The 20,212-nt window shown below is 38.9% G+C and overlaps 1 long non-coding RNA gene across 3 annotated transcripts; it reads right to left on the bottom strand.

Annotated features, from left to right (window-relative positions):
• Nucleotides 1-40: 40 nt before the first annotated feature.
• Nucleotides 41-17,748, bottom strand: LOC119723886. 3 transcript variants are annotated; one of them, XR_005270597.1, is made up of 4 exons: nt 8,840-9,192; nt 8,633-8,666; nt 6,884-6,959; nt 41-132 (listed from the first exon to the last, which is right to left on the bottom strand). It is a non-coding gene; the product is annotated as an uncharacterized LOC119723886 (long non-coding RNA). The 3 variants fall into 3 exon arrangements; XR_005270598.1 differs by lacking the exons at nt 8,633-8,666; nt 8,840-9,192 and adding an exon at nt 17,711-17,748; XR_005270599.1 differs by lacking the exon at nt 8,633-8,666.
• Nucleotides 17,749-20,212: the final 2,464 nt, after the last annotated feature.

The following is a 20,212-nucleotide window of genomic DNA, read 5'->3' as shown; positions in this document are numbered from 1 at the left end:
GTGGTAGGGACATCAGTTTCTTCGCTGGCTGCTGCAGATTGTTGCATCGTGGTAGGGTCATCAGGCCGTTGGCAGGCTGCTTCAGATTGTGCATCCATGGTTTTTTGGATCACCGGCCCACAATTGGAAGTCCTGTTTGTCAGTGATTAAGGAAAAAATTGTGTCACGTTTCATTCTTTGGTGGATTAACTTTGGAATATTTTAACAGATTTGTGAACGCACCCACGATCACTGACAAGGCAAATGGCAGGGCAAGCCTATAGTCTGAGCATTTGGGACTCTCAATAAACCTGATTGACATTCACATTGCACCATGGGTACAGAAAACAACCAACCAATACAGTTTATGCACAAACCAATTGGGGCAGTGAGCCAGTCGTGCTTTAAAGTATTTTAAAATTGATCATTGTATAATTCATCTATTAACAAATCAAAGCGTGGATTATGAGAAACAATTTGTACATAAACTTGAAAAGTTTTCAAACTTTGAAAATAAAAGAAGGTATAATCTCAAAATTTATTACCAGGTTCCAGTCATCGGGCTCAGTGGAACAACAAAATTGGTCACAGTAGAAGCATGGAGCTTGACAACTTGATTGGCCAGTACTGGCATTATATTCATGTTCATGGGTATGAAACAGATGTCTCAAAAGGGATTCACAAAAATTCTCTTGATTGTGATAAGCTTTAAAAAATGTTTGGTTTCTGATAGGCTTAATTCGCATATGTTACACCCCAATTTGGCTATTGGTCCCAACATATGTTGGGATGGTCCCAACCAGAGATGCTACAGGGTCTGCTTGAAAAAAAACAGGGAACAGGGTCTGATTGAAAAAACCGGAACAGCTGCTTGGAAAAAACGGAATTCTATTTTTTGTGAAAAAGACACTCTGACACAAAGTCCCCGTTGTCATCTTTCTCTTGTAGCTAAACCCAGTTCCATTTATTTATTTTTTTTGCTGCTGTGGCCTTTAACTCTAATATGTCTAAGCTGTTGGTTCGTTCAATCACTTTGAATTTTCCTATTTTTTATTTGGCCTACCCGAATTTCCAACGTTTTCTAGACGAAACATGCACCATTCCACAACACTGTCAGTGTACAGTGTACATGACGTGACGAAAACATGGTTGGTACCCAGCGTTTTTTTTATTCACATACATGTATATCACTGCGCTCGGAAACCACCGATAACTGAAATGATAGACTTGATTTCGACGCATGCGCCGTTGTATACTGAGTGCAAGTACGTTGACCGCCTGTATCGCATGCAGGCTCGGCAACAACAATAGACTTGTTTTTAAGACTACCTGACTTCAATGAACAACGTTGTGCCATGCGTGCCCAAGGCCTGTACTCAACTCGAGAGCGCTAACGAGGTAAAAAATCAACGCATTTTCACAGTTTTTCTTCTCTTTTTCCAGTGTTTTTTTTTTAAGCCGGAAAAAAGAACAGATTAATAAAAAAGGGAATTGCGGGTAAAACTTAATCTGTACCCATCATCCTAGTCTGAAAATTTGGGACTCTAAATACTGTGTATGATAATCCCAAATCTAAGGATAGTTTAACACAGTGCAGCTTATAGTTGGGACCATCCCAACATATGTATAGATTGTCCAAACTTCAGCTGCATGGGCCCACCCATCGTAGTCTGAAGATTTCATGGATTTGGGACTCTCAATACAGTGTATGATAATCCCAAACCTTAAGATAGTAGAAACGCACATATGCAATACAAGAAAATAGACTGGCACACGGAACCAGTCCAACATCCCTTTAGTACTGCAGCTGCATCAATTAACTGTGTCAAAAGAAACATCTAGTACCTAGCATCTCTGTTTCTACACATTTTCTCAAGTCAAGCAACCAGACTACTGAAGGGACATTTTTTCCAAAAAGAAATGTACATGTACTTTAGAAATTAAAACAAGAAACAATTTTGGGGTACCAGTTACATGTAGGATGGAACGCCGTATTATCGCGGTACTTATCACTTTTCTCGTTCGGAATAGAGATTGCCCACTAACCTTCCAGAATTGTCCTGTCTTATGTGTAGTATAACTCTTCCTTTTTAAATTAATATAAAGAAATCTGACGGGTGGTGTGGTTTATTCCGTATATGATGCCTGTGAAAATAGACATGCGCGGCGTGTGCGAACGGAGGTGGACTCCCTATTATCGCGGTATGCGGGAAGTGGTTTTTATAATGATCCCAACTTTTTTGTTCATAGTTTATGTTTGACCAAAACACCCCCTGAATAAAGTCTGATATTTTCCCTGTAACGTTCAAGTTGATTAAAGACAAAATGTCTGCAGGATGATTTCTTAAGACCCTGCCCTTCCCCCGAAAGGAGAACACAAATCCCTGAGGCAAGTCTACTGATCGGCGATTGAGGGTGCCATTCACTTTACACGGTGTGCCGTTTTATTTTCGCTAACGCGCGGTGCTTATTTTGATCTCGTAAAAGTTGTTATTTTACATTTGCAGCTGAAGAATGGGAACCAGACAATGGAACTTTCATGGACAGAGCGCAATTAAAGATTTATGTTAAAATACAAACGGTACCTTTTAGCAGACACGGTGAGGGAAAATTTTGCAAGTTTTGGAAAACGTTAATATTTATTAAAATCGTTAAAAGTCCCGAAAGACACAACATTTTTTAATCGTCCTTTTTATACAACTCGGTAGAAAATCCTTGATGACTGGTGAACTGGATAAAAATCGCCACTTGAAGGAGTTTTGACACTGTAAAAAGAGAAATTTCCCATGCCGCGATAATAGGGATGCCGCGATAATAGGGAGTCCGACTATACATGTACATGTATAAGGCCAAGTAGAACAATTGTGATTGGTTAGTGTTGGTGGGACCTGAACAATTGCTGTTACCATAATTTATTGTCCTTGACCAATGCACATGGCTTAATTGTGCTACATGTACCAAAGAAAACTTAGGAATGCCTTTTTGTTGTGCAAACCTGACATAAAACAGAAACCAACCCGTACCCAAAGCGACTTCGGTTCGGATTTGGTCGGTCGGTTTTCCCATCATTTCAGTCGGGTCGGCTTGGCTTGGTTTTGGTTTGCCTTTACGATTTTGGGGTCAGGTCGGTTCGGTTAAGCCATCTAATGAGAAACCTGAAATAAGCCAGCAAAAACCTTAACAGTTTGCAAACTCAGAGGGTGTAACTGAAGACAAACACTGAAGAGTCTCACAGGCCGTGCTCCAGCCTGAAGGGCCTACATGATGCGTACTTTGAAGACTGCATGCCCTATATGCCCTCATGCATTTTTTCCTGCACGTCACATCAAGTACAAACATTTTTTAAAGACTTCGCAATGCCTATACAATAAACTGACCAGTGTAATAAATAGTGTGACCGTGCAGTGGAACTAAATTTACCACTGCATTAAACTTCTGTTTTTGTGCAAGTGGCCAGTCTGTGGAGTGTGGATTGGGATGAATGTGATTATTACGACTGCGGTAATAAGGGAGTCCACCTGGGCTAGGAAAATATTGAAGCATTTCCTATTAAGAAAACAATTAGAATTTTTTCTAAAGTCAAGTGATGTCCAGGTATGGAAATTCTTTCTGAAGTCCGATTTTTGAATGATAAAAAACACCCTTGACTCTAATTTAGTAGAAACTATAAAAGACTGAGCTGAGAGTAGACTTTGTAGTTTATTTACGTGTTAGAAGCACACACACCCTTACTAGCAATGCAAAAGAAGTATCTGCTTTCTCAGATGTCTACTTTGCATGTAATTTCCAAGCTTGTTTGCACACGTTTGTATCTAAATTCCAACATCGAAAAGATCACGCGCAATGCACACGTAAGGTCCAATGCTAGCACAAAAAAAGACCACGGAGTGGACGTGGCAGGTCTGGGTTGCCACGTGTGCCTTGACTAAAGATATAAAAACGAGTGCAAATGAGCCTGGAAATTACACGAAAAGTAGACGTCTGAGCAAGCAGATACTTCTTTTCCATTGCAGATTGCTTAAGAGGATGAAATAAACTACAAACAAAGTTTGAATGCAAAAATCCAATTATTACAAAGTCCTTAATGTTTGGGTATATTATGCAGGTGTGGCCTATATTGACGGAGGTTGTCCAGTAAATTGGCCACATTTATGGGGCTAAGCTAAAGCTGGGGGGCCCGTAAAAACACGACCTCAATCCTGTCAGTAGCTCTTTCTTGGGGCTGGCCTAGCTTAAGTACATGTAGCTCCAGCTGACATGCTCATCAGGAATTCACATGTAACGCTGGAGACAAAACTACGTCTTAAATTTATGTGAGATTGTAAGAGACCCTAAAAAGATGGCCTCCACAAAATGGTTATTTTTTTCCTATTATTTTGTAGTATCCCAACCCAGATTCCATTAAACATACGTCATAGTTTGCACTCAGTCATGTCATTCACGAAGCCAATGATCGACTTGAAACAGAATAGAAATTACTAAAATATGAAAAATGTTGATGATTTCGGTGGCTTCTTCAGAAAAACTGTCCAGTGCCACTGAACTGTCATGCACGGCTGTATTGTGTGCTTGTGCCGATCAGCCAATCAGATTATTCTTCGAACATGTCGAATAATTGAGGAATAATCTGATTGGCTGATCGGCACAAGCACACAATAAACATGATAAACCACAACACAGCCATGACTGGACCCATGAACATGGCTATATATACATTTACAACACCTCCTGCTTGTTCTTTATCCTGGTTGGCTGAAACGCGGTCACGTGTGTTTCACTAAGATCTATAGGCTAGTGTGTGAAACTTGCGTCAGCGTGAACTAGACATGCTAGACGCGCTTCGAGACATCGCACGCGCGTAATTTCCAGAGTAAAGCCTAGTGCATAGAGCTACATGTATATTAAATTACAAGAGCGCTACATGTAACTCCTCATTTTTGCGTGTGGAGATGCTTTGAAGCCGCTCTGGGCGCAGACATTTTGATTTTATGTGCGTGTTTGTAGAACACAATCAAAATAGATGGATTGAATTTTAAAGCGTACTCTAAATGCAACGCGCAAGTAGAAGATACGCAAACAACCTAAGCACGTCATGACGGTTCAAAAAGCGTCACGGCGAAAAGCATCTGCAACTGAGGGACGCGAACATACGGAAGACAGATAGTGCCACTCAATGAGTGTGAATATATTTTTTGGGTGCGTGTGAAAATATCTTTTTGTACAGTCACTGCCACTTATATGTGGCGGCCGCCAGAAACTAAGTGGCGGCTGCCACATAAGTCGTCATAATAAGTCAGCCCCACCGGTCACCATTTTAATGTATGTCATATGTACATGTAACAGACTGGCACAACTTTCCTTACTTGTACTGTGATCTCCACGGTACGCATGTAAAGCGTATGCATCGTTGGTAAAGAGATAGCACAGTTCTGGAACAAATATAAGGCTGCGACCCAGGTATGACATGGGATGACATGACTTTACATGTATAGTGCCCGACAGGGCACTATATTCAAATGTTTTGACTGGTTACATTACCCTCTGTTTCAACTTCCATGTATTGCGTTTAATTGCTTATTGTTGAATTGCTTATGAGTCAAATGAGACCGTAGGTTTACATGGTGAGCATTGCGGACATGATCAATGAATGGGAGGTTTGCAACACCATGGGAATGATATCTTTGTGAGTTGTGTCGTTCTGAAAAGAACCAGTTGGTTTTTAACTCCGAGTGAGTTAATTGTTGCATTAAAACAGTTCAAATTAAAAACTCTTATTTTATATTTTGGACAGAGGTGTGTTATAAAACTCATGTGGCATAATTTGGTCACTCACTAGTGCATGTCAATGCCCCCCTCGGGCCTGTGAGAGACCAGAAGAGGGTCCTATATCCCTCGGCCTTCGGATCACTCACAGTCCCTCGGATTGTACAGACGTGCACTAGTCATTGCCAGTCTATAGAGTACAATAGTGTGACCATGCAGTGGAACTTCTATTTACCACTGGATGAAACTTCTGTTTTTGTGGTGTGGCCAGGCCTTGGGTTGGGATGAAGTCATGTGATCAATGACCGCCAATCAGATGGTCAAAGGGGATTTGACGTTGTGTAATGACAGACATTTTATTCCCATTTTTCAGGCATGATATCATTTGCAGAGCTCTGTCAATCAGTAGTGACAGTCAGCTTTAAAGGTACTGGTACATGTACATGTAGCTCAATCAGGTGTTTCACGGTACTATGCGCCATCTTGCCCGCGGGGCAATTTTACACGCATTGCTTTGTACATATCGTCAATGGAAAAGTTTGGTGCTTCCAAGTCATTATGCGTTCATTCCAAAATGTGCCCGCATCTAGCAACCTATGTTCTTTTTGCCCCACAAACAAATGGCGCATATTACCGTGAAACACCTTATTGCAGCTATCCAAAAGGTAAACTGACAAAATTATTGATGAAAACCTTACTTGGTTTAAAGATAGCAAACTAGTGAAATTATTCTTTCTGGCATGCTGTCATTGTGAAGAAAACAATAAAAAAAAAATGATGCGTCAAGTGACGCAATGTTGGAAATTTCAGTTAGTAGTTGGTTCGTAATTTGGCAAATCCCTGAATAGGTGCACACACAAGAGTTGACACGAGGCACACGGGCGCGCGGTTGCTATTTATTCGTTAGCTCAGTACGTGACACTGCGTAGCTGCTATCAGCTGAATGAGAATGTGTCCTGGATGCTGATTTTGGGCGCAATTCAAAACATGACGTGGCCACTTTTGAATTGAAACTGAGATCCTAGAATTTTCTTTTCTTGGAATATGTAGTATTCACAGAGCTTCATCAGGACCCGTCTTTAGAATTTGAGTACTTTTGTTGTTCAAAATAAAATGCAAAATGACAAATGATCTACCCTACCTTTAATGCAACAGATACATGCATCTGGCTCTGGACACGTACCCATCAACAACCCAAAAGACTGCACAATCAATATCTACCAATCAAAAGAAAAGACAACAAATGATTAATGATACACAATCTACTTTGTAACGAGTAGGTATAAGTGGAGGGTACCAGACTTTGCCATAGGAGTGGGGGGCAGGTACCAGACTTTACCCCTCCCCAATGATTCCCCTTGCAGTTCTGTGTAAAAAATGGCGATGGGCTTTAGGACTATTTTCAGAGGTGATCATCTTCAGATGGAAATTTCTCCTAAAAGTCATCAGTTGACCCCCAAAAATTGAAAAGAAAATGAAAGATGATGAAATAAGCTTTAATTTGATGTGTGTCTCGAACACCTTGGAGAGTAGTGAGTATTTTTCCCGAATTTTTGAAGTGGGAGCATTTACTATCGGGGTCTATGAAAGTTTATTTACTGGTCTGCTACCTATAGTTTCAAAATGGCGCCTTCCATCGTTTGTTGTCAAATGTTTGCGGAGTGTTTTTTTTTCGGGGGGGCGAAACCTGGGGGGGGGCAGCATTTCAAAAGGGGTCTCCAATGGCGGTTCCACAACAAATGCGCCCAAAATCTGAATAGGGCCGATGGACTGTCGTCCGATCACAGCAATTTCGAGCGAACAAGGGGGGGGGGGGGTAATTTGGGGTCGGAAGGAGCAAAAACTCAATTAACGCCCATTGGGAGCGCCCTGCAGTAAGGCCGCCGCAAACAGAGGGCTTGTTTTCAGGCCAGAAATCGCAGTCAGAGATTTTTTTTCTTGCAATTTTTTGATGAAATATGAGTCATCCATCCTTCCTCATGCCGTATAAGTGGTTTGGGGAAATTTCTCAAAACCTCGCTTCTTTATAGGGTGCAGACCAGTAAATCGGTCCGAAATTGCCTGCGCCGGCCAAATCACGATTTGCATGCCCTCAAAATCTTCGGTATTTGAGCATGCTGTGGGCCATGAACTTGAGGGTTTGTAAAAAATATGGGTGGAAGCCGTGCACAGGACTGGGAGCTTGCAGTTCTGTGTAATTTTGATGTAATTTGGACCCTAAAAGCGCTCTACTTTGCAATGGAGTGTAGGCATCGTTTTTCAAAATGGCGATGGGCTTCAGGACTATTTTCAGGGGTGATCATCTTCAGATGGAAATTTCTCCTAAAAGTCATCAGTTGACCCCCCGAAAATTGAAAAGAAAATGAAAGATGATGAAATAAGCTTTAATTTGATGTGTGTCTCGAACACCTTGGAGAGTAGTGAGTACTCCCGAATTTTTGAAGTGGGAGCATTTACCATTGGGGTCTATGGAAGTTTATTTACTGGTCTGCTACCATTTACAGTCACCCTCTTGGAGATCTCAACACAGACTCACAGCGACTGGTGCGCGAGTCTACAGTCACTTATAAATAAATAAACAAATAACGTTTTCTTAGGTTTACAAATCAAAGTTTGAAATTTATTAAAAACATGTTACTTTAGTACCCCTATGACATCATCGTTGTATTAAGAGGCGAACTATCGATACCCTTATGACATCATAATTATATTAAGTGAGTAAGCGTTTTGGCCAATTTTTATATCATAGAGATACATCAAAATGGTACACTTTTAAGTTACTTTTTAAGAAATATCTCGAGGTTTTTACACTAAAAAATGGTATTAGCGGTACTTTGAAAAAATCTTGCTCGTGCGATAAACCCGACGCAAAGTTATAAAGCCGCCTAACCTCTTTTTCACAGGTTGCGATGGGTAGTCATCATCTGAAACATTAGAGGAAAAATAAGCATTTACACTCAATGGTTTGATCAGAAACATCACATACACTAATGGGTGGCTAGACTTTTAGTGATTGTGTAGTATAGGTTTTTATAGAAAACAAAATCAATATGAAAACCTACATTATTGCCAGACTTTAATGTTAAAAACAATTTACCTTTTGGCTGGTGACTGCAGGTTGAGCGTTGACATCCGTACCTATCGACATATCATGTTGAAATGACACGGAAATACTGAATTGCGAAAGAATTTCTGGAAATTTCCAAAGCTAAATTTAGTAGTGACATGTATAACTTTTCTATAAGCTATACAACCCGAGTACAATAGGCAGTCAAGGTCGGTTACCTTGCATATTTTTTTAACAGAACACAGTCATGAACTAGAACGGGGTCGCAAGTCTTTTGTGTGATGTGGCAGGTGAAGGCTATGACCGTGTCAGGTATGGAGCGCCGATGGTATGGATAGTATAAAATGAGCAAAAAGGTATGGAGCGCCAAAATGTCAATATCTCTCTCTCACCAGCCGGTGAGTCTGATTGCTTTAATATAAATCTAAAAGTCTGACCTCTTAAAAAAATTTAAAAAAAAAATTATATTGATATATATAAATGATGGATACGATTAGGCCAATCGTTAAGGGATTCTCTAGATGGAATAAAGCGACGCTGCGCGATTACGTCCAGCGATATAATATACCAGAAAATCAAAATGTTGCTCTTACGCGTAAAGTCTACATCAACGGGATAAAAAACTATGAAGCTCAATTTAAAAACTTGAGGAAAAAGACGCTTCATGAGCTCAAACAGATTGTAGATGATTACGATCTGGAAAATAACCCGTCGGGTTATAAAGGTCGATTTTTGAAAAAAGATTTACTCTCGGCGATTCAAAACTCTAGGCAACCCGAGGATTTTCAAGAGGCTGAGTTTAGAGCCACGAGGAGATTTAGAAACAACTTTAGAAACTGGGAACTGATTCCTAGACTTTTTAACGACGATTTAGTCAAGTTTTTTGATACGCACAAAGATCAAATTGTAAGTAAAATCAAGTCAGAATTGAGAGAGCTAAGAGGTTTAAAAGTAGAGCTCACAATCAAAATAAAATACGAAAAAACCAAACCGGATGGTACGATTGAAACGATCAGAGAGTCGTTTTAAATCAAAGTCAAATAAAACAGGTTTTAAAAGACGACATCGACCAGATATTTAGAAAGGATGAAAGGTATACGAATCAAGGATCGGGTTGGGTTTTAAAAAAGATAATGGCGTTGTATATCAACATCAACAGGTTTAACCCCGTGAGGGGTAGTTCTTATATTGACCTACCAAAATGTATCAAACAGAAAACGGCGATGATTAACATTAAAAACAAAGACGACGAGTGTTTGAGATGGTGTTTGAGAGCTGCTCTTGGGTTGTATACGGATAAAGTAAAAAAATAAAATAAAAAAACGATCCTAAATATAAAATTCATAAAGAAGAACCTGTTGTATACACCAAAGACGACGGACTCAAATTTAAAGGCGTAGACTTTCCAACACCGATCGACCAGATACCAAAGATAGAAAGACAAAATAATTTAACGATAAACGTATACGGTTATGAGGGGGAAATATATCCGTTATACGTGTCTAAAAACTACAAAGCAGAGTCACGACCTATCGATCTGTTTTTGTTTTCTGAGGGCGACAAGCATCACTATTGCTGGATAAATAATTTTTCGAGATTGATTTACTACGTTACAAAACATAAAAGTAAGAAATATTTTTGTCGAAGATGCCTGTGTCATTATAGAATGCAAGTAAAATTAGATAGACACATGACCGATTGTAATGGCATAGATACACATCCGTTAAAGAGTGTATTTCCTACCGCTTAAGCGAAAATATGTAAATAACGAGTGGATAGTCGACGAAAACGATGTGCCAATATTAGAATTTAAAAAATACAGGTTTAAACAAAAAGCACCGTTTGTAGTTTATGCCAACTTTGAATCGATATTAGAAAAAAACTTGGACGATAAAAAGAACAACACGCAAAAGACAAACATTCACAAAGCTAGCAGTTACTCGTTGGTAGTAGTTAGATGTGACGGCACCAATGCGTATCAAGAGACTTATAGAGGTAAAGATGCTGCATCAAAGTTTGTAAATAAAATGTTAAAAATACAAAGCGACATAAATTTCATATTTAAAAAACCCCAACCCATGAAATTTAACGAGCGAGATAAAAAACATCATGAAAAAACAAACACATGTTGGATTTGCGAAAAACCAATTTATCCCAATTACTCGAGCAACTGTCAGTGCCAGAAAACCAAAAAACCAAAAACAGCAAAACAAATAAAAGAACATCAGTACGAAAACAAAAATGGATTTATCGAGTCTAAATGTCTCGAATGCAAAAAGAAAATCAACAAATTTAGAAAGGTGAGAGATCACTGCCACGTCACGGGTAGATATAGAGGTGCCGCGCACGCCTTCTGCAATCTAAAATTACAAGTTAAACCAGGTTTTACCCCCATACCGGTCGTCTTTCACAATCTGCAAAATTACGACGCTCACTTGATCATGCAGAGTATTTCAGAGTACGATGACGAAAAGGAAATACAAGTTATCACTAGAAATTCGGAAAAGTATATTTCGTTTTCGATCGGAAATATGCGATTTATAGACTCGTTTAATTTTATGGCGTCTTCGTTGGATAGATTATCTAAAGCTTGTCCAAGAGAGTCGTTTAAACTACTCAGAGAACATTTTAATCGTCAAAACATCGACTCGTTGTTACAAAAAGGAGTTTTTCCATATGAATACATGGACTTGTTTGACAGATTTCAAGAGACCAGCCTACCCCCCATCAAACAATTTTACAGCAGCCTAAAAGACGAAAATATATGGCGAGAGGACTACGACAGAGCTAAACTGACGTGGAACGAGTTTAAAATTAAAAACATGGGGGGAATATCACGATTTGTACGTCACTACTGATACGTTATTACTGGCTTGCGTATTTGAAAACTTTAGGCAAACGTGTATTACAAACTACGCGTTAGATCCGGCTAATTACTACACAGCACCAGGATTGTCGTGGGATGCCTTGTTAAGACACTCGCAAGTTAAACTCGAATTATTGCAAGACATAGACAAACATTTATTTTTTGAAAAGGCAAAAAGAGGTGGTATCTCGAGCGTGGGTGGTATGAGATACCACAAAGCCAACAACAAATACCTACCCGACCATAATCCAAACGAGCCGTCGAGTTACATCACCTACCTCGATGCAAACAATCTGTACGGCTGGGCCATGAGTCAATACCTGCCGTACAAAGACTTTAAATGGGCGTCTACAAAAACGTTTACCGAGTCCAAGATATTATCTCTCAGGAAAACGTCAAACACCGGTTACTGCTTTGAAGTAGACCTCGATTACCCGGACAATCTCCACGACCTGCACAACGATTATCCCCTAGCGCCAGAAAATATCGTCATACCAAAAGAATGGATGTCTGATTATCAAAACGAGTTATTGGATACCGAACCTAGTAGCAACGTGCAAAAATTAACGTCTACCCTTAATCCTAAACAAAAATATGTTTTGCAATACGTCACGTTGCAGTTGTATCTCAAACTCGGCTTGAAACTTAAAAAGGTCCATCGAGTGCTGCAATTTAAACAAGCCCCTTGGATGGCATCTTACATCAACAAAAACACGCAACTCCGAACAAAGGCGACTTCTGATTTTGAGTAAGACTTTTTTAAGCTCATGAATAACAGCGTGTTTGGTATTAAAGACGATGGAAAGCGTCAGAAACCGGATTGACGGTTACCTTCTCAGAGACAGTAACGATGACGATCGAGATAAATACAAAAAAATTATACAGAAAGCGAGCTACAAAACGACGTCATTTTCAGAATGCAAATTGTCATTTGTCGAAAAGTACAAGACTAAAACCGTGTTAAACAAACCGATCTATTGCGGAGTGAGTATCTTAGATCTATCTAAGACGCTGATGTACGATTCTTATTACAACCATTTGATAGACAAGTACAAAGAGAAAATCAGGTTGATGTACACAGATACAGACAGTTTGGTACTCGTAGTGCACACGGACGACGTATACAAAGATATGATGCAGCAAAATGGGCAACAATACGACCTTTCGAATTATCTGACGGATCATCCTTTGTACGACCCAACCAATAAGAAAGTGATCGATAAATTTAAAGACGAGTTTGGAGGTAAAATAATCAAAGAAGTCGTTTGTATAAGACCTAAAATGTACTCCATTTTAACCGCTGACATCAACCTGAAAAAAGCCAAGGGTGTCACAAAATCGGTCACCTCTAAAAAATTAAAACACCAACACTATTACAACTGCATCTTAAACAAGAAATCTCATTACGAAACCATGACTCACATTAGATCGGAAAATCACATCCTTTACACCGTATCTCAAAACAAACTATCGTTGAGTCCGTTGGACACAAAGAGGTACATTTTACCGGACGGTATAAACACGCTGGCTTTTGGTCACTACAGCGGTAATTGCGTGTCCTCGGGGACGACTTGAAGCTCTTGTCTCACAAAACTCCTTTTTGAGCCGTTTTAAAGGTAATAAAGAGTAGGAGTTGTGACTTTTTTACCGTTTATCATTTTAAATTGACTTGTTCTTTTTTCCACGTTGAAGATGTCTATGCTCCAAATGGGATCCGTGGCTCTTTTCGAAGTACCCCCCTCTTGCTCACTCGGGTAATATAAATATCTAACCATAGCGCCTTGCGGTTAATTCTGCTCTTTTGTTTTAAAGGGGTTAGCCGGCGATTGTCGGACCTGTTCTAGTTTAACCGCCTCTGATGGCGCTTTAGCTATTCATCTTGTCATTTCATCGCTTATAGCCTTGATCACGCCTGGTAATCGCTCGACCCATTGCGTGTTTCTACTCTCGGGATTTAACATTTCTTGAGCGTACTGATGTCCAAACAGTCTCTCGGCTAGCGTTCGATTAAATCTTTCTACGATACCCTGCGATCGGTGGTTTCCTGGTTCACCTACGATAATCGCGACGTTTTTTGAGGCCATCCATTTTTTAAATGCGCCTTTAAATTCAGTACCAGTGTCTACTCTCAACGTTTTGGGGTAACTCAAAGGAGATCTCGCGTAAATCTTGATGATAGCATCTCTGGTGGAATCCGCCGTTTTAGAAACCAAAGGTTCTGCTTCGTGGTATGGACTCGCAACGTCGACAACCGTCAAAGAGTATTCATAATTCTTGCATTTTACTTTATCCCAGGGTAGGTATAGCACATCTATTTGGTGAAAGTCGTTTGGTGTTTCAAACTCTCGCAATGTACTCGTAGGCCTGGGTACATACACAGGACCCGGTAGATAAATTTGCGAAATTGCTTGTTTTTTAAGCCGATCTCTGATTACCTTTTTATTGATTTTGGTTTTTTCGTGTAAATGGTTGACGGCGCTTTCACGTCTCCAATAACCACTCGGGCTATTATACAGTTTTTGAAGTTTACCATCATTTATTATAATAATAATTTAAAAGGCTTTATACATTAAATAGATGGCGTCAGCTGCTTTTATGATGGTTGGAGGTGCGATCATGAACGCCTTAGCTTTTTTGGGTTCAAACTTTTTATTTTCAAGTCTGAAGGATGATGGCAGCGAAGAGCGTAAGAGACACGATTTAGCGGAAGAACAACTCTCGGCCGCCAGAGATCAGTGGCAACGAGAACAAACGAAACGACTCGATTTTCTCAACGAACGTATCAGAAAGCAAAATGTTTCTAAACAAACATTTTACGACGTTGACAAAGCGTTGCGTTACTACCATGACTACAACGAAATGACCGGAGAAAACGTCGAGTTACCCCGCGAACCCAAACTCGAAGATTTTTATGAGCCTAGCGACCAACACATAGAAAGAAAAACTGGTGTTTATTGTGGGAGGAACGCTATTGGTTGGTTACTTGGCTTACAGATACCTTTAAATTTAAAACTCGTATAAATAAAATGAATGCGTATGGAAAAAAGCTCAATACCAGCAGGCTATTAAAAATACCCAGATCTATCAAGGGTGAGAGAAAAGAGGTGGTCATTACCCACAATCCCAGTAGTATATCGGCATAAGACTGTTTCCGATTGAAATACTCAGGGGTGTGAGTGACCACTGATAAAAATAGCTGAAAACAGCTGAAAAAAGGTGTAAAAATCTCCTATACTTTTGTACACAGCAAGTGAGGGGAAAAAAGCTGAAATCCACAACAAAAACTGCTGAAATGAGCTTTATAGCTGAGATTTCACACCCCTGCATACTTCTTGAATGTGGTGCTGGACTTCCTTGACATGTTATGGACAAACTACACATGAAAACTCGATGAGATTTAAACACATGAACTTTCTTTAGTTCTATAAAATTGAAGGGTGGCATCCAATTGATTTTAAAATGAAAGGAATTCTCCCCAGTGTGGCATACCCTCATCCAGCTTGTATTTGCAAGAAAGCTCTTGTGTGTTTCACGTGGGTGCTGAGGCATCATACAACTGTTTCCGATCAACGTACATTTTTATTGTGGTGCTGGACTTCCTTGACCTGTTGTAGAAAAACTCTACCGATGAGAAATTTGATGAGATTTACACATGATCTTTAACCGATAGTATGCTTTAGTTTTACACAAGTCCTGGGTGGCATCGCAATCAGTTCGAAAACGAGAAGCATTATCCTGGCTAACAATATTAGTAATATTACCGCGTCCCACTTGGTGAAGCATTACTGCAGTTATCGTTTAGCCTTCACACAAAGACCAAGTCCATTCTTTTTACAAGTCAGCTTAACCCTAACTCCCTAGCATCTTTTACTAGGAACTGGACCAATTCCATCAAAAGCCATCAACTGTGCGTCTAATACAAAACTGTACCTGGCTGGACATAATGGAATCCACCACTGACGCACTGGTTGACATTCATGACTTCTTTTATCACAATAGCAGTACAGAAAGCTAGACAAAATCAATCGGATACCCCTAGCAGTAAAACTGCCTCAAGTTAAGGCCATCAGGCATATTATGCTGATAAATTGCTGATTCATTACTCTTTTATCCGGTAGGCTATGGAATGTGTGCATTTCTATGAGAAAGTTTTCGGATAGCATTTGTGCGAATTGGCCGCCAACTGCTGTCTTAAACAGCTGTAGAACTGCTAGACCGAAAATTTGGGACTCTCATATAAAATATATCAATAGAGCATGATAGAGCCTAGACCTGTAAACGTTGAGCTCATCAACCCTTCCCAGCGCCAGCTGTTTGCAGGGATATTGGGCTTTACAACCAAGTAGCTTAAAAATAGCAAAGCAACCACTCTTTTCCTCAACAAAACTGAAATTGTTGGCTAACGATCATCCACCATACCGATTAACAAAGCAAAAACCTCTTTATTTGTGGCAACAAGCGAGGAATTCCAAAGCGTGCAGTTTTGGCATTGTAGAAAAGAATCCTGCCTAATTCTGCGCAGGGGACACTTCATGAAAAATATGTGCTGTCCGGGCCATGTAACTCAAAATAAACATTTCTTTTTAGGCAGTGTATATTTTGCCGGAGACGGCAAACCTTTAGTAAACGTTAGTTTGCCGGATATGCACTGAACATGCGCAGTTACTGTATTTTTGTATTTAAACATTTTCCGGTGACAAGTTTTAGTCTGGCTCCATGCCAAAATTATCGTTGTTACCTCGTATTCACAAGATTTCACAAGACTTTATTTCCCTTTAAAAAAAAATCCTCCAGAGCCACAAATCTGAAAAAGAAAATGTAATACTCTGCAAAAAATGTTTGAGACATGTTAAAATAATAAAAGAAGAATATTCTTATTTATTTGGGGATGAGAAAAAAAACCTTAAAAATGTGGTATGGTCGGAATCGAACGCGAGTCATCCCGCTTACTAGAGCCTTTGCTTAACCATTACACCAAACGTGCTACACAACTTTTGGTGGGAATTTAATACATCTTATAATTCAGCCCTATTTTAAAGAGTACAGCGCCCTCTGTTGATATGGATTGCTGCCGGCAAACCTTTAGTAATCGTTAGTTTGCCGTCATTACCACCGGCAAAATATCCACTATCTTCTTTTTAATAACTTAGATTTGTTGGCTTTAGGAAAATATAATTCCTGAGCTTTTCCAACATATTTCCTTTCTTTTTTCCTTCCTTTTTTTAATGCCAATACATTTTTCATAATTTTAAAATTATTTTCAACATCCTGTTTTTGAGATTGATACAAAGGCTTATATTTACATATAAATGAATACATTTTATACATATTGACCTATTGAATGTAGATTCCAATGATATTTTTATTCTGATCATCCCAATCAACAGAGACAGTTTTTAAGATGTCGGATTTTAAAACTTATGACCAAAAATATGCCCAAAAAATATAAGAAATGTGTCTTTTTACTTGCACCGTAAGTTTTACACCACTGTAGAAACTGAAAATTCTGATCTATGACATCTTAACTATAATACTGACGATATTGGGAGACCAAGAAAGGTCACCTTTTGGTCATATTCGACTTGCTGGCCCGGAAGCATGCATTTGTACTTAGTATTATAGTAATTAGCTGTAAAAAGCCAATGTTTTTCGGTTTTTGCCTGAATTCCCGGTAAAGCCTTCAATTTCAACATTTTTTTTCCGCTGCTGTATAAAGTTTGTGCATCAAAAGATAAGATCCCAGTGAAAGTTTGTCATTTTTTTCGGGATGCACGCCTTGCAAAATATTGCTGATATGCGAGTGCGCAGAAATAGGAGCGCGTAGCTTTAGAACGGGTCTGACGATATACAAGCGAACTCTTGTCTTGACTTGGGAAGTTGGGGTTGGTCAATTTTTTGGGCCAAAAAAACTCTGAAAAATCAAAAGTTGTATCTTTAAAAAGAATCAAAATTGTCACGATGCTATATCCAACCATAATCATCACTTTAAATATATAATTAATGGTAAAATGTGGTAAAAGAACAAACTTTCCAACCTTTACTAGCGGGCCGAGAATCTTGTTGATCACTTGATCGTCAGATTTATTTCCTGGTGTTGGTCATTGACATCCGTGCAATAGAGGGCGGAATTCAAAAAAGTTTTCAATAACACGGACTGGGCGGGGTCAAAACAGAGGGCTTTGGGGTCCTCTGTATTGTGGTGTGATTTGTCTCCTTCACATTATAATGTTAGCGGATCAAAACAAGCGTCAGAAGTCCAACGTTTCACATCCCTTTACAAATATTTGCTTGCAAAATGAAAGGAAAATGCCTTCATATTAATAATTTGTATACCTCTCATTAATTTTGGCTCCTGTTCCTAAGAGAATTGATATACATCGATGAAGTGGAGGGGGGGGGGGTTAGGTCGTTAAAATAATTCTGCACATTCAGCAGTATACAGCAACAAATAAGCAACTTTTAATCTACCTTTTTCTTCAACCAAATAATTCCCCTTCTAACTTGTCGCTCCCATTGTAAATTTCACCCCAGCCATATTTAGAACTTGACACACACACAAAAACACACAGCTGTTAACAAACAAGCAATCAGTTGCAAAAGTGTCTTTATTTAACTACATTTGCATACAACAATCCCATACTTTTAAATGGGACTTATCAGATGTAAACTTAGTTCAAATATCAAAATGCATGATGCACACAAAAACCTCTATTTTGACCGACATCAATTTCATACCAGGAATGACCATGAAACATGAAACTTGACTTTCACTCGAAACGTATCTATAAATACAAAGTAATTGTGAAGGAACAAATTTCAGTACTGTCTTTTGAGATGAAGCAAAATGACAACAGAAAATATTTCTTGAGTATTGTAGAAAGGAAGTAACAAACAACCTTTAGTCAAAAAAAACCCAACACTTCAATACTGTAAAACATCAAAATCATTTGAGGTATCATTTTCAAACTTTTATGAATATTAAAAGGCGACAACTAAAACAAAACAGCAATGCGATCCTCATTTTGAAAGATTGGATCAAATCCATGCTCGCTGTTTCAATCACAGAAAACTTACATGAGACAAATTTCATATATATGTCGTGTCCTAACTTGGTGTAGCCTTTTCTCAATCAGAGATTTACATTGACAGCAACAAATGACTGAGAAAAGAATTCTATTGATTTGCTTGAAAACCTTGTGTATCATTAACTCAAACCCTTTGCTTGATTGTGTGTGACACAAGACAAAGAGAAAAAACCCACACTAGACTACGTCAGCCTGCTATGTCAGCATTATGCTAATGATGCGGGCATTCAGTGCATAATAAAGGCAACATTCATCTAGAAATAACAAACATCTGACCCATTGTAAACACTATACAATGTACATCATGCAATATGTGATTCCTGATATTAAAAAGATAACAAATCTGAGTTGTACTGGATCCAATGATGGCAAGTTGCATGATTCTTATGACTTGGTACAAAAGCAAGGCAAGTTGGCTGTTATAAAAAGTACATCAGGCTATATATTAATACAAAATAGAAGTTATAAAAATAGAACAATCTGGCTCACTTTGCCCAATCTTCAGATGAGCAATATCAAATATTCACATAGTTTTGTTTGCATTTGAGACAGACCCTACTAGGATTGAAAAGTCAAGCCATCTCACTTGATTTCTTTTATTTATTTATTCCATTTCTTTATACCCAGGCTGTGCCCAAACAGTTGTAAAAAACCTTCATTGGGGCCCTGCATACATTACAAATTATTAAATAATGTTCAGCACAGTAAAACTCATAAGAAAAGTGCACTGGCGAAACAGACGACGAATATTAATACTTACAAACACAGGTATTTCAGAAATGTTTACAGAAATGATTGTACACTGCAGGTCAATCAGGTCAGTAGGCACTTTGCAGCAATATTCATTTAACAAGTGATACAAAAATAGCAAAAATATAAAAATATAAATTACCTCTGCATATTTACAAACAATTTATCATGTAATGTACAATGATTACAGTTAATGAGAATGGCTGGTTGTATTTCTACATGTACATGTTATCCCCAATCACCATACCGTAGAGTAATGACCACACTACAAGTAATTACAACTGTTACATCTGTCACAGTCAAGTTACTGGAATACAGAGATAAGGATCCTCATTATTCACAGACTACAGATAGTTCTTGCAAATATCTCCCTCTCTGAAACATATCCTGGGTAACTAGCATTTGAACAAATTTCAACATTGTTTGTAAGCCCCTTGGTACAATGTGCAAAGTGCAGTTAAACTAGCCAATACAGAAATCATTTTCTTGGGCAGATCTTTACTTGTTTTTACAAAATTTGACAATGAGACTCACAAAATGTCACCGCTAACCAGCACTTTGTGCTGGATATTTCCCCATCAATGTGGGAAGGTCCAAATTTGACTGTAATGATTAATCTGAGCAGACAGTTCAAGTCAGTTGATGCAGCTAAGGGTTCAAACCTGACAAGGCCAAGGGACTTTCTGTATGGGCCGGGGAGAC

The sequence above is a fragment of the Patiria miniata genome, unplaced genomic scaffold (assembly GCF_015706575.1).
Source record: "Patiria miniata isolate m_02_andy unplaced genomic scaffold, ASM1570657v1 HiC_scaffold_17, whole genome shotgun sequence".
NCBI classification, from domain to species: Eukaryota; Metazoa; Echinodermata; class Asteroidea; order Valvatida; family Asterinidae; genus Patiria; species Patiria miniata.
The sequence above is the reverse complement of the archived record's forward strand: the minus strand, read 5'-3'. Positions and strand labels throughout refer to the sequence as shown.